The 22,832-nt window shown below is 44.7% G+C and overlaps 1 long non-coding RNA gene across 5 annotated transcripts; it reads left to right on the top strand.

Annotated features, from left to right (window-relative positions):
- The first annotated feature begins 461 nt into the window (after positions 1-461).
- On the top strand, positions 462-22,718 carry LOC141569341 (uncharacterized). 5 transcript variants are annotated; one of them, XR_016022735.1, is made up of 5 exons: positions 11,791-12,375; positions 12,634-14,467; positions 14,701-14,751; positions 16,365-16,836; positions 17,122-22,718. It is a non-coding gene; the product is annotated as an uncharacterized LOC141569341 (long non-coding RNA). The 5 variants fall into 5 exon arrangements; XR_016022732.1 differs by adding an exon at positions 462-625 and having other exon boundaries at positions 12,233-12,375; positions 12,634-16,836; XR_016022733.1 differs by having other exon boundaries at positions 14,701-16,836.
- Positions 22,719-22,832: the final 114 nt, after the last annotated feature.

The following is a 22,832-nucleotide window of genomic DNA, read 5'->3' as shown; positions in this document are numbered from 1 at the left end:
TTGTGCACTGCAGTGGGAGCGATGGTGTAAGGGTCAAAGCCACACTGAGGGGAGGAGGAGCTCGGAGCTTGGGAGGCAGGACACCTACTGGCACGAAAAGGGCAAGGCCAGGCAGGGGGTCAGGAACTCAGGCCGTGAACCCAGCTACCAGCACCCAGGGGACCTTCCTGATACTCGATACTAGGCCTTGAGCCTAAGCCAGCTGTCTGCCCAGGATGCCTGTGTGCTCCCAGTCACAGCAGGAACCAACCCCATGCATGGACGTCCTTCATTCTCAGCCACTTCCCCCTCATACCAAGTGCCCTCACACTCAGAGAAAGGAGGAAGCAGGGCCGGGCTGTTTGCCTTTCATGCTCCACAGACTGGCTCCCCAGTGGCCCTTGGGGTAAGGGTGGGGCGCCAGGCAGGGGCGGTGGTGGGTTGTGGTGTGCTGGACTGTGTGCTTCCCTTGTCTCCTGGGATATCTGTGTCTAATAACGACAGAAAAAGAGGGAGCAGGTCTCCTCGGTGTCCGGCTGCGTTAAGATTTAGGGAGCTGTGGTGAGTGGGACCAAGAGGGCAGCTGTTCTTTACGATTCCAGACAAATCCACAGAAATCTTAGACTCTGAAGAGGTCAGCAAGCAGGTGAGACCATCAACAACTCCCCGCCACCTGGTGGGTGCTCCAGCCAATTTACAGGCCATGTCTAAGCCTCTTATTGAAATGATCTTTGGGAGGAATGCAGCAGGGGTCACAAAATGGCAGCCAGCTGGATCCTGCCCTCCTATAAATTTGATGTGATCAGCTCAATATTTAAAATTAAAAAACAAAATTTAGAGCCAATTAAAACTCAGGATACTTTACTCAAGGCCAAATTTTTCTGGCTTCTCTGGCCATTTGGAGGCTCATTCCCTTATGGTATCATGGCGTGGGGGCAGGCAGCCTCCTTCAGATGGAGCCAGCGCCCTCTGGCTCCAGGCCTGCAAGGTCCTCACTCACATGACATGGGCACAAGCACTTGAACCCTGTCTGTTTTACTCATTTACCTTATCTTCCTGGCCCCTGTAGGCATCTGAGATTCAACTTGGCTCACAAGAGGATACAGGTATCATTATACAAAGATCTAAATTCCTATACTTCAAATATAGTTTTGATACCTGGGAAAGGATTTTCATGATCTCCCTAATTACATGCCTGCTCCATTTTATTCTTTTTTCTGTGTTGTGCTTTCAAGAGCTCTCATAATAGAAATTGTCTGAAAGAGCCAACTGCACTTATATAATTAGCATAATGATATTGGTCAAGATTAATTAGCTTTGCACAAACATAAAATGAACAGAGAGAAGCATTTCTCATTAACTGAAAGAGGTCATACAGTGTAGATTATATCCAGAGATGCTAGTTTGGTCAAAAGTAATCTGTCCTATTTAAAATAGAAATAAAGTAGCCGAATTATAATAACAGAGCAGCTGCTAAACTCACTGTAGATTTCATCAGGAGACACGGAGTGGGGGCTACTGAGGATGATTTCTGAGTCTCATCCAACAAGAGGCACAGTAATTTTTCTAGCAAGTGTCAAATTATTAGCTATTCAAACGAATATTCCTAGTTAAACTCAATAGATAAATTGGATTACTTGCTTCTGGTCTACGTTGAGTTTTTTAATGGGCGCCTTATTTGATTGCACTTAACCTGCACTACACAGAACAAATCCCCACACATAGCTGTTTGGTATATTCTAATGTAATTGGAAAATGGGCTTCTTACGAAGATCGCTCAGAACCACGGAATTTTAGTTTCTAGTTTGGCTTTACTGCTATATGGCTCTGTAATATTGACCAGGTGATCTCCTTCCTGGGCCCTTGTTTTCCACGTTTCTCCTTCTCTGGGAATCATGGATGCGCTGCTTGAGTTCTAGGTCTGTAACAAAGCCCCTTTTGGTTATGGCTGACGCACAGGAAGAGAGGCTACGAGAGGGGTGGCCTGGAAGGCCTTTAACTGAGCTGTCGTAGTCACGTCTGTCCCCAGAGTGTTCTCCTGGCTGTTACAAGGGGTTATGGTTTGGGGAGGATCGCATGAGGAAAGGCAGTTAACTTTAAAAAGTAGATGAAATTATTAAAATAGCCATATGTACTGAAGTATAATGAAAAAACGTTAATCAATACGGTATTTTTAATCAGCATGAGGAACTGGATTTAAAAAGGATTTAGCTGTGAAACTGTAATTTATTTTATTACTCAAACATATCCCCTATGGCAGTCTCTGTGGGTAGGGGACTGGTTATATGGCATGATTTAGGGGCACCAGCAAAGTGACTGTCCCCAAGGAAAGAAATCCAATCTACTCCCACTTGCTGTTATGGTGCCCGGCTTTCATTTAACCAACAGACACGTAAGGAGCCTACTGCAATGCAGGGACTCTGTCTAATAAATATTGATAACTCAACAGTGCCCCACTCTCAAGTTGAAGTTTCATCCATTTCACATCTCTCCTACTTGCCTACCATAAGGACTGAAATCTTATTAAAGATGTATTTCAAGCCGCACGTGTGTGTGAGATGGACAGCACACTAAAGACATCCAAGACAATGAAACAGCACACATGGTCACGTAACATCACACTCACTTGGCGGGTGTGCAAATTTTTCTCTCTAACCTCATCCCAAACATCTGTTTTTTCATTTTGTTTTGTTTTCAATGTGATACGAACTGAAGGTATTTTTCTTCTTTTTCAGAAGACATGATATATGCACCATGGAAAGTGGGGGGGAAATAACCTCCTGTTTTTCCCTGCGTTTCTTGTTATTTGCTCCCATTCCAAGCATCCATGTTACCTCCACCTGAGCCAAAGTTGAAACGCTCAGTTTATTGTTTTCTTTTAAATAATTCCTACTTGATGAGATGTGCAGTTTTGGGGGGAAAAATCAAGGTAAACAAGGGGAAGACTTATTTTGTATGGACTTGCTTGTGTGGGACTTGTGGCCGTGAGCGCAGGACGGAGAAGCTGAGGACACTCCCTGGATCAGTACCAGTGTGTTAGCCTTGCCCATGGCAGCCGAGTGCAAACGCCAATCCTAGCCGCAGCAAGAGGGGATGTCTTCTTCTTCCTCCTTTCCTTCTTAAAACAGCCTTATCCTGACCAAGGACTCAGAGAGGGTGGAACGTGATTTCTCTCTTCTCGTTAAAGAAAACAAACACACACTCTGCAGCTCCAGCTGCTCCTTCCTGGCTCATCACAGCCCTTATCAGCCTCGCTCAGGGAGGAGAAGCTCTTGATCATCCAAGTCTCACATCCCAGCCTAGTTCCGTTTCTAGGATACCCAGCCCCCACCCCTGGGCATTGGTGGGGGGAACCCCTCCCCCATTTAAAGCGTGGAATGTTGCTGAGCCCCCAGGACTAGCTCTCTGTCACTCTGGGGACATTTTCTTTGAATGCAATCCAGTCTCACAAATTCCCACGTCCCAAGAAGCTGCTCTCTGTCCAATGGAACATTCTGTTGCTGTTCACTGTGAGCCAGGCTTATTTTGTTCCTTTCATTAGGAAATGTTTCCATCAGGGGCCTATGTGTTGAAAAGGCTCCACGCTCAGAAAGAGGGTGGCTTTGTCTCTTCCCCTTCTGTGACCTCTGCCAGGAGTTCTTTCGAGGCTCCAGACAACACATAACGGGAGAAATGCTTAGAGCCTCACTGATCAAATTTTGGGATGTGCAATGAAACTACTAGCCAGGCTGTCTAGATATATTAAAATGTCATCTCTATAGTTTGGACATGACTAGCTTGTTCAGTTAATGCTAGAGGGAAAAAATGGAGCTTGTTCTCCAGGGAGAGAAGCTGCGGAAGAAAACAGGCATATGGACAGCTGACAACATTCCAGCCACTTGGTCACAAATCCACCATTCTTAGATTTAAAGATTGTCAGCCAATTCAAGTCCCCTTGGAATAACGGTGGGCTTTAGCAGAGGTGGTCAAAGCCTCCTCAATATGGAGGTAGAACGCTAAATTATATTTTATTAACTTGGTTCTTAGGAAGGGAAGCAGAGCTTCTTAACATTTGTTATTAATTATGCATCAGGCACCAGGCTTGGTGCTTTTATATTTAATTTAATCGTCACAGCAACTTGGAGAATAGGTATTATTATCACTGTGTTTTATGGATTTATTTCATTTATTTTTATTTATCTTTACATCACTCACATCCTTACTTGATCAGGTCACTGCTTAAATGTCTTGTTTGATGAGGCTTTTCTCAGCCCCCTACTCATAACCACAGTCCCATTCATTTTCTACCTTATTTTTATGACTCCTTTGAAGCTGTTACCTTATGGGTGAATTCCTCCCAATTCCAACTCATTAATTCTCTCTTCAACTACATTTAGTTTGGACTCTATCTTACTGAGCTTTTTTTTTTAATGGTTATATTTTCTTCATAATTTCTAATTTTATATCCACTTGTGCTTATTTCATTTCTGCCTGTTTTAATGGCATCAGAGTCATGTATCTTTTTTAAGGATGTAATGCCATCATTTATCTCTTCAAGGGTTCTAAATGTACGTATCTTCAAGTCTTTTTCAGAATTTTTTATTACTTTGGGTTTCTTTTTTTTTCCCTGGAAAAACTCACATTCTAATTATTGACGTTACTGGGTATCTTTCCTGGTATAAGATTTCTTTGTGCATTTTAAAGTTGGGTTTACAGGATCATCATACGTGGGAGGGTTTTCGCTGCCTTTCTTTTTCTCTTTGTATGCATCTCTTTCTCGAGGCTCTAAGCCAAACCCCAGCCAGGGGTGGGCAGCAGATCTTCCAGCCCTGCCCTGGCCTGTGGTCGTGAGCCTCGCACAGAGTATTTCCCCCTGTGCTGTACTTTTATCTGCAGAAGCCAAACTCACAGCGCCTACCAGTTACTTCCAGATCCAGGCCCTCAGAGCAGCCTCTACTCATCATTTCACATCTTGATTCTGTCCTAGGACCATGGACCTATGTATCTCCTTTCTGAGTGTGGCTGCGACTTTTAAAATCCTCTTTGATATGTGAGATATCATTGCTATGTGTTGGAGCAGAGGGGGCTTCAAAGAATTCACTTACAGTGCCTTTGAATCTGGTGAACAGGATTAGGAACTGGGGGAAATACTTACAGTGAGATAGAACCGGAAGTTGGAAAATGGGCAATGAGGTATAGGTGGGAAGAGGAAAGAAGCTGAAGAAATGATGAGTTCAAGTATCACTGGTGGCTGAAGGGCAGAAACCCCAGTTATTGAGATAGAAGAAAAGCCATAAAATGTAGAGTTGGGGTGAATGGTCATGACTTCTCAGGTCCTCCCTCCTCGCCTTCCTTCCTTCCTTCCTAACCTCCTCTCCCTCACCCGCTTCAATGTTGGTGATATCCCTTGGAGTGACCAACCATGTTGGTTTACCTAGGACTGTCCCGGTTTTAGCACTGAAAGTCCTGCTTCCTAAGAAAGCCTCAGTTCCTAGGCAATCTGGGAGCTCGGTCACCTCAACTTCCTACCTTTCACATTGTGAGCGCTAACAGAAGACGTCTTATACTAAAATTAACTGTACTTAGGGATGAGCTTGAGAGACAGTAATGAGATGGGGAGAAAGACGAGTAAACAATGGGCCTCTGCAGCCTGGGCTCGGGTGGAGGAAGCCACAACCCAAGAATAACTTTCACTTCGAATTGAGCAGAAATGTAGACTAGAAAGGGCTCTCTGAAGTATGTGATTCTCAGAATTTACTTGCTTGGAGAAATTTGAACAAGCAATGCAAATGGTATCTATAATTCCTTATATATTGGATTCAGGCATTATTTGCTTTTGGAGAGGAATGTCATAAAAATATAATTTGATTTGATTTCTCTGTAATTTTCTCAAGTTCAATCAGCCAGGCTGTCATTATTTAAGCATGTTGTATTAGGTAATATTCACTTCCATTGATTCCATATCATTATCAGTGATCAAAACCATACGTCATTTCATTATAGAAGTACTCAAAGTACCTTTATCTTAGGAAAGCACTGGTCATTTCTAGAGCTACCATCACCACAGCTAAAAATAATGCCACCAAGGTTGTCCTTGGCAGGCATCAGTCATTGCTAACACAATACTAATTTTGTTTGGATGGTGGTGGAGGTCTATGGTGGTGACAGCAATGTACCTTGACTCTGCAAATGAATTAAGATTGATAAATTCAGTGCAGTCACGGTTATACTATTCCCCTCTGTAAAATTTCCCATCCTCCTTGCTGCTAGAAGTGAAATGTTACCAGCTGGGACCAATGAGACATAAAATGAAAGTTGGCTGGAAGTTTTCCAGGAAATGTTTTGCTTTTCTGATAGAAAGGGCAAACTTGAAGGAAAGCTTGCTGCCATCCCTTCCCCCCTTTTTCCTATCTGGAATATAGATGTAATGCCTGGAACTGAGGTAGTTACATTAAGTTAGTTCATGAAGCAATAAACATGGTGATGAAAAGCAATATGTCTAGTAACTCAGAGAGAAAGAGGGAAAGAGCCTGAGCCCTGATCACACAGTTGAGCTGTCAGACTATCCCTGAGACCATACCTCTGGACTTCTTGCTTAATAAAAACAAATGTCCTTATCATTTCAGCCACTGTTGATGCATATCCCTTTACTTGCAACCAACAAAACAAAACAAAAGCAATTTCATATTGAAAAGTAAGATAAATAATGCATCATAATGGTACATAGCCATGGAAATGGGAATACATGTTGCCAGACTTGTCACGGTTTTTGGTGGAGTTTTCATTCCAGAGCTCTTTTTATTAAATAGAAAAGGAAAGACACTCTTTTTGCTTCCCTCAGTGCTCAATGATTATTATGTATTAGTGTAAAGAAAACACGCTACAATATGCTCTCAATGCAGTGGCTCTTAAGGGATGAGACATGTAACTACAGGTAAATGATGCCATCCTAAAATCCTTTTGTACATCTTAGAAACATAATTTCATCTATGCTATATTGTTTGGGGGGAAAATAGGCTAAGGACAAGCAGATCTGCCAGGGCAATGTGTTTAATGGGAGGCTGGATTAAATCCATTGCAAGAACAAGACAATTGTGGGACTGAAGCCCTACAACTAAGAACATACAGAAGAAGCAACCTCAAGACTGGTAGGAGGGGCAGAGATGTGGAAAGGGCTGGCCCCACACCCACATGTGACCATTAAAAATTGGGAGAGAGATCTCAGCGAAGGGTCCCAGACCCACACCAGGCTCCCCAGCTCAGGGTTCCAGTGCTGGGAAGAAAGTCCCCATAACTTCTGGCTGTGAAAACCCTAGGGAGGAGGGGGGATGGTAGAACAGGGTAAAGGGGGTCAAATACATGGTGATGGAAGGAGAACTGAATCTGGGTGGTGAGCACACAATGTGATATATAGATGATGTATTATAGAAATGCATACTTGAAACCTATGTAATTTTACTAACCATTGTCGCCCCAATAAATTTAACTTTAAAAAGTTAAAGAAAATCAGCAGAGATTGTGGCTGAGTGAGACAAGAGTGACTGCACTCCTAGGTGTTCCTCTTAAAGAGCTCATGCATGGACTTATTTCCTGATGGACTCACATGCTCTGAACTCCAGCACTGGGACAGCAGCTCAAAAGGCGCCAGGGACATACAGGGAGGAACTGAGTTATCTCACATCAGGGTGAGAGCTGGAGGGGCAGCTTTCTCACAGACATAGGAGTTAGCAGAAGTCATTGCTTCTTTGTTGAGCCCTCCCCACTCCTGGTGTGCAGACGCAGGTCCCTGTCATATCTGAGTTTCCATCAACATGGCTAACACCCTTCATTCGCCCCACCCCTGGTGTTTCCCAGAGACCCTGCCCCACCCAACTTTCTGGCACACCCAAGCCACTTCCAATGGCTTTTCTGTACAAACAACCTATCTTGGCTCATGTTGTTGACTTTCCTAAAAACTCTCAAAGGTTCAGAAAACCAAAACAAGCAGCACGTGTCTTCAGAGTGCCCTGTACTTCTTACTGAGCAGCCCTAAGCCTGGCACTAGCCAAGGAGATGTTTGTTCATGGCTGGGCCTCTTGCAGCACCTCCAAGCCCAGTGCAGATGGTGGCCATCTGTGGATTGCTTTGTGGTTCATGCCACGTGGCCCCGGGCAGGGTACAGGCTGTGGCTTAACTTAGCCAGAGGCAGGGCCTGTCCCAGGAGGCCCTGGGAACTGACATGCCCAGAGGCCAGCTTTGGACCAAGCTGGAGCATCACCCAGCTGCCTCCAATGATGACACTACCAAAGAGTAGACTGAGTAGGAACCAGAGCCCTGCTAAAGCAAATCCTGCTCTGTAGGATCAGCCCCTGCACTACAGCTCCTCCATTGTAGTCACAGCCAGTCCTCACATCGAATCAGCCTGATGGTCAGTCTCTCCCACTGACATGCAAAGAGCAACCAAAGCTCAACTACAATAGAAGGGCACATACAACCCACACAAGGGACACACCTGGCTCAGGAGATCAGGACGACTGTGCCACTGAGCCCCACAGAACACCTACTACATAGGCCACTCTACTAAGACCAGGAGGCAAAGCAGCCCGGTCTAATACATAGAAACAAACACAGGGAGGCAGCCAAAATGGGGAGACAAAGAAACATGTCCCAAATGAAAGAACAGAACAAAGCTCCAGAAAAAGAACTAAACAGAATGGAGACAAGCAATCTAGCAGACTCAGAGTTCAAAACACTAGTTATAAAGACGCTCAATGATCTCAGGGAGAACTTCAACAAAAAGATAAGAAACATAAAAATGAAGATAGAAAACTTAAAACAGAACCAGTCAGAAATAAAGAATACAATAACTGAACTTAAGAATACTTTAGAGGGAATCAACAGTAGATTAGATAAAGTAAAGGATCAAATCAGCAATTTAGAAGATAAGGTAGCAGAAAACACCCAACAGAACAGCAAACAGAAAAAAGAATCCCCCCCCCCAAAAAAAAAATGAGGCTAGTTTAAGAGGCCTGTAGGACATCGAGTGTACCAACATTCTCATCATAAGGGTATCAGAAGGAGAACAAAGAAAGCAAGGAATTACAAACCTATTTGAAGAAATAATGACAGAAAACTTCCCTAACCTGGTGAAGGAAATAAATACAGAAGCCCAGAAGTGCAGAATCCAAAACAAGATGAACCCAAAGAGGCCCACACCAAGACACATCATAATTAAAATGACAAAGGTTAAAGATAAAGAAAGAATCTTAAAAGCATCAAGAAAAAAGCAGTTAGTTACCTATAAGGGGGCTCTCGTAAGACTATCAGCTGATTTCTCAACAGAAATTTTGCAGGCCAGAAGGGACTGGCAGGAAGTATTCAAAGTGCTGAAAAGCAAGCATCTACAACCAAGATTAACCATCAAAGATATCATTTAGACTTGAAGGAGAGATAAAGAGCTTCCCAGACAAGAAAAGCTGAAGGAGTTCACCAACACCAAACCAGTATTACAAGGAATCTTAGAGGGACTAAAGATGAAAAAGAAAGATAAAAAGATATGAATAATAAAATGTCAATAACTGCATATCTACCAACAATTACTTTAAATGTAAATGGATTAAATGTTCCAGTTAAAAGATAGTGCGGCTCAATGGGTAAGAAAACAAGACCCTTATATATGCTGCCTACAAGAGACTCACTGCAGATTGAAAGACATACACAAACTGAAAATATAGTGATTAGAAAAGATATTTCATGAAAATGGGGGAAAAAAGCTGAAGTAGCAGTACTTACATCAGACAAAACAGACTTTAAAACAAAGGCTATAACAAGAGACAAAGAAGGACCCAGTAATCCCATTTCTGGGTATTTATCCAAAGAAACCCAAAACACTTCTTTGAGGGGACCTGTGCATCCATATGTTCATTGCAGCACTGTTTACAATGGCCAAGATGTGGAGGCAGCCTCAGTGTCTGGCAATGGATGACTGGACAAAGAGGAGGTGGTACATATATACAATGGAATATTACTTGGCCATGAAAGGGAATGGGTTCTTGCCATGTGCAGCAACATGGATGGACCTGGAGGGAATTGTGCTGAGTGTTGTATGTTAGACAGAGAAAAGCAGAAGCAATGTGATTTTGCTGATGTGTGGAATCTAAACAATAAAATAAACAAAACAAAAACACTCAGAGATACAGAGAACATTTTGATGGTTGCCAGATGAGAGGGGGATTGTGGGAGTGGATAAAAATAGGGAAGGGATTAAGAAGTACAAATTGGTTATTACACAGTAGTCATGGGGATGTAGGGTACAGCATAAGGAATATAGTCAATAATATTGTAAGAACTATGTATGGTGTCAGATGGGTACTAGATTTATCGAGGTGATAGATAGGAGGGGTTGTGGGCAGGGTGAAAAAAGTGAAGGCATTAAAAAGTACAAATTGGTAGTTACAAAATAGCCATAGGGATGTAAAGTAAAGCACAGGGAATATAGTCAATAATATGGTAACAACTGTGTATAGTACCAGGTGGGTACTAGACTAGTCAATGGGGTCGCTTCTTAAATTATATAAATGTCTAACCACTACGCTATATACCTGAAATTAATATACTATTGAATGTCAACTGTAATTGAAAAATTTAAAAAGGGGGAAAATTGAAGGAGAATAAGAGGTTTAAATTTTTGGGTATAAAACAAATACATCATGGGGATGTACTATACACTATATACTATACAGTATATACTATATACTATACTATATACTATATACTGTAGGGAATATATCAATAATATTATGATAGCATGGTATTGTGTCAAATGGTTGCTAGACTTATCATGGTGATCACTTTTTAAGGTATATAAATGTTGAATAACTATGATGTACCCCTAAAACTAAAACTAATATAATATTGTATGTTAGCTATATTTTAATAAAAATCTCAAAAAAAAAAAAAAAGGAAAAGAACAGGACAATTGCCTATAGTGGGCTGGGAGTTGTACCCATGAACAAACCCCCAAGTATAGAACTAAGAAGAGGATTTAGCCAGTTCTCAAGTGGACAATGAGCCCAAATCCACGGCAGCCCAAATAACCTCTCTTTTGGTCAGAGGATAGACTTTACCTTGGTCAAGGATGAGTAAAGAGGTGAAAAATGAATTATGTGGGGAAATGCTATAGAACAAGATAAAGGGAATATCATCGCAAACACTCAGAGGAAGAACATGCCACTGAAATAATTTATTGTAGAAACCAGAAGATTTGGGGAAAGGTGTGGCATCCTTAATAGAAAAAAGGTAGGGAGGAAGAAAAAAACAAAAATACTAACAGAAACCCAAAAAAACACAAATATGTTAAGAATGAATCACAAGACTGAGGGCAGTAGTCCCCCCTTATCCACAGTTTTGCTTTCCATGGTTTCCGTTACTGTGGTCAACCGCGGTCTCAAAATATTAATTGGAATATAATTCATAACAAATAATTCATAAGATTTAAATTATGCACCATTCTGAGTAGCGTAATGAAGTCTCGCACCACCTGCTCCATCTTGCCTGGGATACGAACCACCCCTTTATTCATCGTCTCCTACGATGCTGCCTACACTACCTGCCCGTTAGTCACTTAGTAGCTGTCTCGGTTATCAGATTGACGCTCATGGTATCACAGCTCTGGTGCTCAAGTCACCCTTATTTTACTTAATAATGGCCCAAAGCCATTCACATTACTTTTATTATGGTATATGATTAGAATTGTTCTATTTTTAGTTATTGTTGTTAGTCTCTTTCTGTGCCTAATGTATAAATTAAACTTCATCATAGGCGTGTATGTATAGGAAAAAGCATAGTACATAGAGGGTTCAGTACTATCACAGTTTCAGGCATTTACTGGAGGTCTTAGAATGTATCCCCCATGATAAGGGGGTACTACTGTACGCTAACCTCTCAGTACCTACCATGGACCAGCAGTACTGCACTAGGAGCTGGGGCGCAGAGATGACTAAGGTACAGCTTTTGACCATCAGGGGTTCACAGTGCAGCGATCCCATTCCAACATAACTATTCCACATTGAATTGTAACAGTGAGCTATGGAATCATGAGGCCCGACTGTATTTAAAAGTGTGCATTTTCTAGACATAATCAGTCTGTTTTGGAAAGAAATTAAGGGACCATCCCCTAAGTAAGTAAAGGAAGCAGGGAGTCACAGAGAGAATCCACTGAATGTTTTCTTGGGCTCTGCTTGTTTCATACAAGACACTCTAAGAAAATCCATCTTATTCTATAATAATTCTTTAGGAGACCTATTGCTCCTTGCTTATATGGAAGTGATAGGAGGTGCCCAGGAAGAGACGTGAGGGAAAGATGACAACAAAAGCTTCTGCCTCTGTGCAACCGGCATCAAGCCCTTGGGTGGAGCCATATGCTCTCTGAGGACTGAGGTGAGTCTTTGCAACACTACAGGGCCATGTCAGGGCAGCTCACGCACTGCTTCCGATACTGACAACTGTCAAGCCAGTCCTGGCCACCCCTCTACCTCCAGCCTTCCTCTGCCCTCCTCTGAAAACACGATTAAGCCAGCACACTTAGAATTTCCTAGCCTCTCTTCCCCACCTCCAAGGAAATAATCAGTTCACAGCAGAAGAGCGCGGGGGAAGGGGGCAACCATTTCTCAACCCATTAATTAAACTCTCTTACAGGACCCTGCCTCCTGGGCCACACTGATGTTCCTAAGGGTGAGACTGCACCACGAGCTGAGCCAGTTACAAGCCCCGCCACACGCTGGGCACAGCGGCTGGCAAGGAACAGGCATCTGACCAAGGGGGCCGATCGCACCATACCTTTGGGATTTATGACCTAGGGACCACAGAACACGGTGCTCACTCTCTCTCTGTGGTGGAGACTAGCAGGTCAGATCTCTTCATGGTGGGGTTTCCTGCCATATAGGAAGCAAGCCTGCTTTAGAAGGAATGATACCAACACCCAGGGATGCCGTATGCTGGATCCATTTCCAGCTGTTCCCGGGGCACAGTCACGCCTTCCTGCAGTTCTAGTAGCCTTCCAAATACATTTCCCTTTGAGTCTAAATGAATTTAAAGTGACTTTTGGCATTTACATCCCCCCAAAAAAACAAAACAAAAAACTAACAACAAAACCACTGATTGTTATACTATATAACAATATAGTGTTTTGTTAAAAAGACAAAAAATTGTCCTGATTATGAGAAGATACTCATAAAAACATTCACACAGTATTGAAAAGTATAATATATAAAATAAAAGTTACTATGATTCTACCATCCAGACATAAACCATTATCTTTTAATATTCTTCCAAGCATTTCTTTCATTTGAAAGAGAGATAATTTTAAAAGAGCGCAATTTTATAACATACCATTTCACCTAAAAATATGTTTGGAGTATTTTTATAGAACATTAATTCTAAATCTACATTTTAAAAATGGCTACATAGTATTGTATTACATAAAATCACTATTAATGTACCCAGTCCCCTTTTAGGGCATTTAGGTTATTTCAAAAGTTTCACTATTATAAACAGCACAACAATGAACATCTTGGTATGTACATTTTGGAGTAGTTATTACCTCTCTAGGATACATTTCTCACTTCTCAAATTCTCATACTGTGTTCTGTCTTATGGGACTCAACAAGTTTTGGCAACTCTTCCTGTAGCCTGTCCCATCAGTTTCACAGATGCATTCTTGATTCACTTCTTATTCATTTACACTGTCAACAAACATTTACTGAGTATATTATGTGCCAGCCACTGGACTAGATTATGGGGAAACAAATACAGGTAAGTTGGGTTCTTAATTCTTAAGGACGAAGGAGAAACTAGCATCTATGGAAATGTAAGTCTGTGTCAAGCACTGTATGGGATTCTTTATCTCACTGATTCTTTGTTAAAAAACAGCAACAAAACCCTCAATTCTGTACAGTGACTAGTCTCATGAGGAGAAGGAAGATCAGAAAGGTTGAGTAGCTTGTCCAAGATCATACAGTTAGTAAGTGTGAAGCTGGAATGCGCACCCAGGTCTGTCTGGTTTCTTTGTCACGCACAGTTTCAGGAGAGAGGTGTGAAAACAAACGACAACACCAAGCTGTAGGTGTTTCGTAAAATCTGAACAAAAGGATGTACATATTTAGGCGCATCAACCGCAGTGATCAACAGAGAGCTGTTTAATAGTCCAGGTTAAAGGGTCAAAACCCAACTCGAAAGGATCTGCTGTTCTCCACACAGCTTCAGCAGGCTCTGGCTAAGCCAGAAAGTGTGCCAGCTGGGTCCCTGGGGAGCGCAGGAACCTGTTTCTAAACAGTCCCTGTTTAGAGAAGCTGAAACCAGCAGGTGTAATGCAGGGGCCTAGAAAGATCAGAACCGCAGCCGGAGAGCAGACAGAGCTATTTGAAAGAAGTGCTCGGAGGGAAGGGACAAACTATTCGGAGGTCTCAGGGCTCAGGCGGGTGGAGGTGACACCCTGAGTGGCCTCATGCCCCAGCATCAGCCGACCCTTGGGGTGAGCACACACTTCCCTGGAGGCTGGGCCTGGAGGACCCTGGAAGCATTACTTACCAGGCATTGGGCTGCACCAGCTGACTAAGCTGGGAAGTTTGCCACTCAGTCTGCTGAGGGCTTTAGATCTGTCTGGACAAGATCCACAAAGCTGACCAGGCAGCACCCCATGATGTCAAGGCCAGAGGTACTTCCCCAGATTGACAGGCCTCCGCTCTTTCTTTCCCTCCCTAATAGAAGACCTGATATGCAGAACATGCGTGTGCTGGGAGTTTGTCTATGGAGTTGGTACGTCTACCCCTCCTTTCCTTGCACGTGTTCCAAGTGGATTCCTTGTCCTGCGGCTGGACCGCCCCCAGAAGGGATCGTGGCAGAGTGCAGTGACCTCCCAACCTATGTTACCCCCCCCCCTTCTTTTCCAAATGGAATCTTGAATGGAACACCAATAGATAAGGCAAATGAAACTGGAGCTGCTCCCAACTGAGTGGGAGTTGGGGAATGCGGGATCCTCTTGCTCTCTGGGATGTTTTGTTTGGACACAGTTTAAAAACCACTGCCATAGCTGGAAGAGCCCTGAATTGAAGGTTAGAACCGCCGGGTCCTAATCCAGGCTCTGCTGCTCAGAACGACTACGGCTTCTGATAAGTCATTTAACCTCTCTCAGACTCCGTTTCTTTCATCTGTGAAGTGAAGATAATAATCCTTGTCTACTTCAGAGGTGGTTGTGGGTAAGAACAGCTGTAGGACGCCATACAAAGGAGAATGTTCGTTTCCTTGGCTTCTCCACACTTGCGTAGTCCCATGTCTGCTCTACATTGCTGGGCTAGATGACAAAGCCACACACACCACTTGGGACCCAAACAGTGTGATCTACTTTCTTGTATGCTTTCCAAAAAGAAGTAGTCATTTTGAAGGTAGAACTCTTTGGGTTCTCGCCATCTCCGTGTTGTTATTCTTGGATCGTCCTTTGCACTTTCTTATGACAGACAGACAGACCCACTTCTGTGTCTCCATCCCCCACACCAGGAGACCCAAACCTGCTGTCCTCAGGTGCACTCACCCGGGTCACAGTGTCTTCTGTAGCAGGTGCTCTGTATGTGCCAGCTGATTTTGTCACTTAGATTTATGACTGTCTGGGAAAGCCACTTTAGCCGAGAATGATAAGGTCATTTCCTCTCCTTCTCTAGGAGTTATAGCAGAGAAACCATTATTTCTGGTGGTTCTCCTGTCCTCAGTCTGTTAGCTGCAGCACCACACAACATGCTGGAAGCAGTCTGAGGCAGTGACCACACATCGCTCCAGGCCTCACACCCCCATAGCCAGAGAGCTTCGGAACGCAGGTGGTGGTGCTGGTGGGAACAGTGGTTTATCAGTGGGATTCATCACGTCCTCAAAGACATGGGCTGACTTAAATAGTGGACTGGATTTGGAGGGCAGTTTAGTAAGCTATGGAACCCACACTAGTCTCAGCTGCCCACACTGCTAAGGCATACTGTCTATTGCATGATGCTCAGGGTGGGTTTTGCAACTGTCTTGGGTGATGTGAGTTGTAGCTGCACATCCCCGGAGAGTCACCAACTGTACCAAAGTATATGGGTGTGGGTATTATATTAAATTGGATAGGATTTGTTTTCTGAGTAGGAACTTATCCAGTATTAGTGTGATTTGTACGAATAGAGCGGTTTTGGGGCCATGATATCAACGGTCACCCCTTAAGAGAGAGCGAGTTGGCTCTCCCAAAGGGCCAGTGGTTTGGATGACCCATTATGGGCAGGGTAGAAACTGGGTTTCAAATGGGGACAATAATTCTGTCTCACCTCCCACTGACTAACAGAGCTTAACTTAGCAGTTGCTCACTCAGAGGACATTTACTTATGCCCCTGTTTTGACGTTTCCTACAGGTTCATAACCCACTTGAATTTGGTGGAGCCAGAGGGACTCTTTCTGAAATTGCACAGCCCACCTTTGCATTTCCTTTTGAGTGACATAGTCCAGTGGAGAGCAAGAATAAATAAGGTGAAAGGAGAGAGGCCACCAGCAGAGACTTCTAGCCCTGAGATTCTTGGCAGCAAGATCAATTCTTCTGGCCAGAGGGGCACTTGAGGCTTTCACTGTTTGGCCTCTTCCCACGGCTCGCATCTGTTCTTTGATGTTCCTATAAAACGTGGTCATCCTGGGGGCCAGCCCTCAGGACACTGGTGTTCCCCCAGAGCTTGACATAGGAAGAGACATTTGGTCTTTTCCACTCTCTCCACTCCCACGACCCGTCTCTGTGTCTTTCCACAGTGGCAAGAAGACATTGCACATGCTCCCTGTAGCTCCTACCCCACAGTCTTCACAGGCAGGGCGCCCTTTCCAGTGGCCTGCGGGCAGGTGAGTGGTGTCACCTGATGGGAGGGGTCCCAGAGGAGCATCCTGACCCTTGGGCACCAGCTTGCAAGCTGAAGACCAGAGAATTCATAGGCAAATGGGTGTAAAATGTGTTCTGTGCCTACACCCAGCATTTAATTCTGAGCCCTGGCTCTGCACCAGGAAGGGGCTGGAAAATGGACGGGAAAATTGAAATCTCAGTTGGTTGATTGATTTTAACTTCCCCACCAGATCTTTTACCAGAGCTATTAATTTCCTCATTTTTCTCCTTTCGTTTTCTTTGTCCAGCCTCTGTTTAGTGAACTAACTGACCATGACAAGTACAAAAGGCTGCAGCCACGGGAAGGCGAAATAGGAGCCTGGATTGTCTGCAAACTGGACCGTGGGCTCCAGAACTGACTGCACGATCATTTCCCATCTCACAGGAGCGAGTCAGCGCTAACTGTCCTTCACCCCACTTATAACTCATAACACAGGTCTCCTCCATGAGGCCCCTTCTCTCCATGGGGCCTACCCACCAGAGCAGAAGTGCAGAAAGTGCAGCTTGCTTCCGGGGGCACAGGGGAGGAAGGAGCTGACCGCCGCCAAGGGAAGAAGGAGTCCTGTGTGAATCTAGGATGGTCTTAGCCTCAAAACTGGCCAGTAAGCTCTGAGAAATGCAAATTCCCGCAGGTGCAGGACGTAAAACGGAAGTGGCCCTGGGTGAGGCTGACCAGGCAGCTGGCTCCCCACTTTGCATATTCTCATCGGAAGCTAAAGTTAGGTCCTGGCTCACAGCAGGTGGAGGGACCACATTGAGCTACTCCCCACCACGGAACTGGGGCTGGTCGATGCTTTGGTCAGGATGGAGTCTGGCTTGCCTTTCAGAGTCAGAGATTGGGCCCCAGGTCATCACTGCGTTGGGGTGAAGTCAGGGGAAAATCACAACTACTCCTTCGTTTCCCCTGAACCAAGTCTGAACATCATAGATTTTAAACCTGGCCAAAATGGGCCTGAAGTATTGTGGAGTCTTGCCCGTTCCAGTCATCTCGATGCTCTCACGCCCTTCTCCCTCTTTCCTCCGCCCTACACCTAAAATATCACCAGGTCCCTTAGAAGAGGCCCTGCCTGGTATTGCTCATGGATTGGGCCAGAACTGTTCCCACTGACCTGTGTCCTACACCCTCACTTGCTGTGCTCCCTGGTGATCTTTGACCCCATGACGGGCTTTCCTTTCTGTGGTCAGGCCTCACTCCTTACACCCAGTGCTCAGCTCCTCTGGCCTTCAGCGTGCCTTTCTTCCTCAGCCACCATTTGCATCCTTTTGCAGGGAGCTGCATTGAGCCATGCAGGTCCCCAGGTGTGCAGAACCCAGGCACCTGGAGGAGGGTCGCCACCTCAAAGGCCAAAGGAGGCGGAGGCGTGTCAACCACAGCACCCAAACAGAGAGGAAGTTTGTGGGCTGCGTGTGCTGAACGGAGATGCCTGCACACCTTCATCTTGTCAGCGCCCCAGCAGCGCCAGCCTCCTCTCAGCTGTGAGATCTAAACAGAGCCCTCAAGTACAGGAAACAGGGCCCTATTGGCCATACGCCAGGGGCACCCGTGTTGTGCCAAAGGCATGGTGCCCTCTCTGTGTCTTTGAAAGACTGCACATTAGTCAGAGGGTGGGGGAGGAAAGGGTGGTGGTTTGAAGCTGGGTTTGCGGCATCCAGTCAGCTGCCTTGTATCAGTGGTCGTCAGGGATGGTCTCCGTGACCCTGTGTGAGTGTGGTAGGGGGGCGGCGAGGTGAGGTGGAGATTGAGGGGTGCTCAGAACCCCACCCCATCTCTTACTCACACAGCCTGCCATGTCAGTGAGAGCACACTCCCTTTGTTGGTTCTGGAGATTAAGGGCTGTTCTCTTGTTAAGAGAAAGCTATAGAATCCATTGTTTCCAAAGCCAAGAGGCTGGTTGTGACTGGATTATGGTCATTAGAATAACAGGTGAGCAAGAGGAGTGGCTGAGAGGATGGCGGGAATCTTTAGGAAACTGTTACCCATAATCCCACCTGGCCTCTTTTGCACATGGTGTTTTTCCACAGCCCGCAGACAGCGCTGACTGCCCACGGAGCAGGCCACTGTGCTGAGCACACTGGGCCATGTACCAGGGACAACAAAAGACATGGATGGCTCTATTCACAAGGAGGTAAATCTGATGAGAGAGATGACATACGAACCAGGAGCATACAACAGGATCTATGTGAACAAATACAGAATTATGTGGGGACAGATTGCGAGGGAACAGACATTCCTCAGCAGCCGTTATGGGCATGTCAACAAACACAATTACGTGGGCCCTTCAGTCAACCTTGGAGATGGATTCAGACTCCCCAGATGTCTGAAGCCACTCTAATCTGAAGCTATCACTAACATTTCTGTTCAGATATTCTGGGAGAGATCTTGACTCCTCTGGGAATCTTTTTGGAGCACATTCCCTCCAGGGCTAAGCTACAATCATCAGGCATCGGGTGCCTGCACAGCAAAGGCATTCTGCGTGGATGGCGGAACAGCACCTGACAGAGGAGGACCAAGAAGAAGATTGGCTCAAAAATGGCGGAAACGGCTGACCCTTCCCAACCTCCACGCCTAAATCAAGCCAGGCATGCCCCTGACCTCACCCCTGAGGGATGGCTTTTGCTTGCTTGTCTGTCTCTGCTGTGTGGAAGGAAACAGGTGCCAAGAAAGGTAAGTTATAAAAGAAAACTCCTGCCTGACCCTGATTAACTGGGAACAGACCCAGAGAAGATTTGCCTCTTATGGAAGTTAACGCTCTAGAGAGAACCAGCTCTCGCAGCCTGGGCTCTACCGGCTTTATGGCTTGGATAGTCCTTTGTTGAGGAAACCTGTGAGAATTGTAGGCTGCTAGCAGCGTCCCTGGCCTCTCCTGACCAGCCCCTACCTCTAGTCATGACAAGAGAACATGTCTCCTGACACAATCAAGTGTCCCCTAGAGGCAAAATCACCTGCAGCTGAGAGTCACTGCTACAGACAAAAGGGTGTGGAGTCCAGGCAGCACCAAGCATACCTGCTGCCACTTGCTGTGGAAGTTGCTTGACTTCCAAAATGGTAGTGGAATCACGGGAGGGTCACAGGAGGTCATGGGTTCAGTGTGGATCAAATTAGAATGACGTGTAGTGCCTTCCCAAGAAAAAGTTTTTGAGGATTTCCAATGCTGATGTAAATTACTTTTATAAGATTGTTAATTGAATGTGTACAAACATGAAACTGGGCACACATCCCACAGATTTGCATGACTTTGACAAACCAAATACAAAACCAGCAAAACTGAAGAACATTAACTGAATGAGACAAATAGTGTGATTTTGTGGAGTAAATCACCCTCGCTTTGTCTCTTGGGTGCCTAGTCACTTCTTTGAGCCATGACTCAAATCTCCCACGACATTGTCTCTTCAAACTCCTGTGAAAACTCTGGCTGGGAACCTTCCAGGAGGCCACTTGGCAAACAGACTTGACTCATTAAGGTCACCTGTGTTTTCTTCTCACTGGCGTGAGACAAGGAAAATTGCACAAGTGGCCCCAACCTGATCATAAACACACAGCGACGCTGGCACTGTGAGCTCTAAGGGGGACATAGAGCTGCTCAGATTCTTGAGATTCGTCAAAATTGAAAGAATGTCTTGTGAAAAAATTGTTCGAAGTTCCCACAGAGAACTCCCAAAATATACTAGGAGACTCTCAGAGGAGTTCTGATCTAGTCTGATCCTCTTTACAGACAAGGAACAAGGCCCAGAGAACCACCCAGGTTGGGGCTGGCTGCCCCGGGGCCTCGGCCCAGGTAGGCAGCACTCTTTCCTCTCCTCTCCTCTGGGCTGTCTTTCCAGCATAATGTGATAGACTTCTGATGTGGAACTGTGCGTAGACTTGGCTTATTGTTCTAAATGTTCATTCAACTGAACTGCATACTTACAGTTCATTTCTTAAAGGTACTAAATTGAACTGGGGAGTTTCTTTTTTAAAGAGACTTCTAGTAGTGAATAGAATGGTTAGAATGCATTCTACTCATGCTCATATAAAAGATAACATACATACGTCAAAGTGAATTAACCATCAACGTCCAGTTTAGTGAATAATTATAGAGTGAAAACGCATGAAACCACAGCCAGATCAAGAAATACATTTCCAGCACACAAAAGTATCAGAGTATTCTTCTTATTCACAACCCTTCCTTTCCTCTAAGAGGAGCAGCCACCATCCTGACATTTCTTATAACGATTTCCATGCTCTTCTTTACGTTTCACCATCTCTAAACAACAGGGTTCAGTGTTGCCCGTTTATGAGCTTTCTATGAATGGACCCTTCCTCTGACTTTGTGTCTTGCTCCTTTGGCTCAGCACCATGTTTGTGAAATTGATCCCTCTGCTGTTGCAAGTGGCTCTATGTCTTACGTAGCATTTCTATGCTGTGTGGACATTTGGGGTGTTTCCACTCAGGACTCTTAGGAACAATGCTTCTATAAGAACTATACAAGTTCTTATGTAGATCCTGGCCCACAGGATATACCTCTCGGGAACTTCCCTGCCGTGACAATTCTTCTACTGTGAATAGGGTATGTGAATCTTCAACCTCCATTCATAGATAACGGCAACTATTTTCCAAAACCGTTGCTTCAATTGAAACTCCCACCTGCATGCCAGCCCGGTGGCTCAGGTGGTATAGGAGGGCCGTTCTCCTAACACCGAGGTCACTGGTTCAATTCCCACATGGGCCAGTGAGCTGCACCCTCTACAGCTAAGATTGTGAACAACGGCTCTCCCTGGAACCGGGCTGCCATGAGCAGTCGGAGATCGGCGTGAGCTGCAGTGGGCTGCCGTGGGCTGCAGTGGGCTGCCATGGGCTACCGTGTGTTGCCAGGAGTGGCCAGTGGCCAGCGTGAGTGACCAGCAGCCATTACGAGTGGCTGGCAGTCGGAGAGAGCTGCTGTGAGCTGCTGTGAGCGGCCGACAACTGCCTCAGCTGCGGGGGGAGCTCAAGGCTCATAACACCACATGGGCCAGGGAGCTGGGTCCTACACAGCTAGACTGAGAGACAACGGCTTGAACTTGAACCGGAGAGGGGGGGCGTTGGCAGAATAAAGTGGGGGGAAGAAACTCCCACCCACGGTAGTTCTCATTCTTCTCCATCCACATTAGCGCTCGTTGTCGTCAAACTTTGAAATGCTAACTGGTCAGGTGGGCATGTAGTGAGATCTCATTAGGGGTAATTTGCATGTCCCTGATTACTAGTGAAATGAAGCCCCTTTTACCAATTATTGGCCACATGAATTTCTTCTTATATCATGTGCCTGTTCAGGTCTTTTGCCATCTTTCCCCTGTCACATTTAAATTTTCTTTTAAAATAAATTTTATCTCCATCAAAATAGCATTTGACAGAAAATTAGTTACCTCTGCTCACCTGAGAACTGTATACAGTTACAGGCAAGCCATCTAAGATCTGTAAGCTTAGAAGTGATTGTTTTCCCACTCCAAATCATTGAAAAGATAACCGAGGTTCAGAAAAAAATACCCATCCAAATCTTTTTTTTCCTTTTCTCCATTTTTCAAATCTAACACTGTTTTATTGAATTTCGCTCCCTGTCGTTTCCTTATATTTCCACAGAAAACAAACATATCCCTATATATCACCACTGTTTGTTAAAATCACCCAGTGTAGACAAGGTCATTTATTACTCTATTCTGTATTTCTCGGTGCTGTGTGTTGAATACATTGTTATGAATTAGCTAACTGTCAATAATAAAGCAACGCCTCTATTGTATATATGACCTTTGCAGCCAAGAGAATACTAAGTAAAATAGGTATACATGGCTATAATAGTTATACATATCTAATAAAAAAGTAAACAGTTGACTTCTGGTTTTTGCTTACCTTATCTCCTTTAGACATTTGCGTATGCACTCACTGGCAAAGAGTAAAGCCCATATAATCTACCATTAAATAAATTATTCAGTAATCTGTGATGTC

Source organism: Rhinolophus sinicus, chromosome 11 (assembly GCF_057876585.1).
Source record: "Rhinolophus sinicus isolate RSI-liver-muscle chromosome 11, RSI-T2T, whole genome shotgun sequence".
In the NCBI taxonomy this organism is placed as follows: domain Eukaryota; kingdom Metazoa; phylum Chordata; class Mammalia; order Chiroptera; family Rhinolophidae; genus Rhinolophus; species Rhinolophus sinicus.
This window is presented reverse-complemented; position numbering and strand designations above follow the sequence as displayed.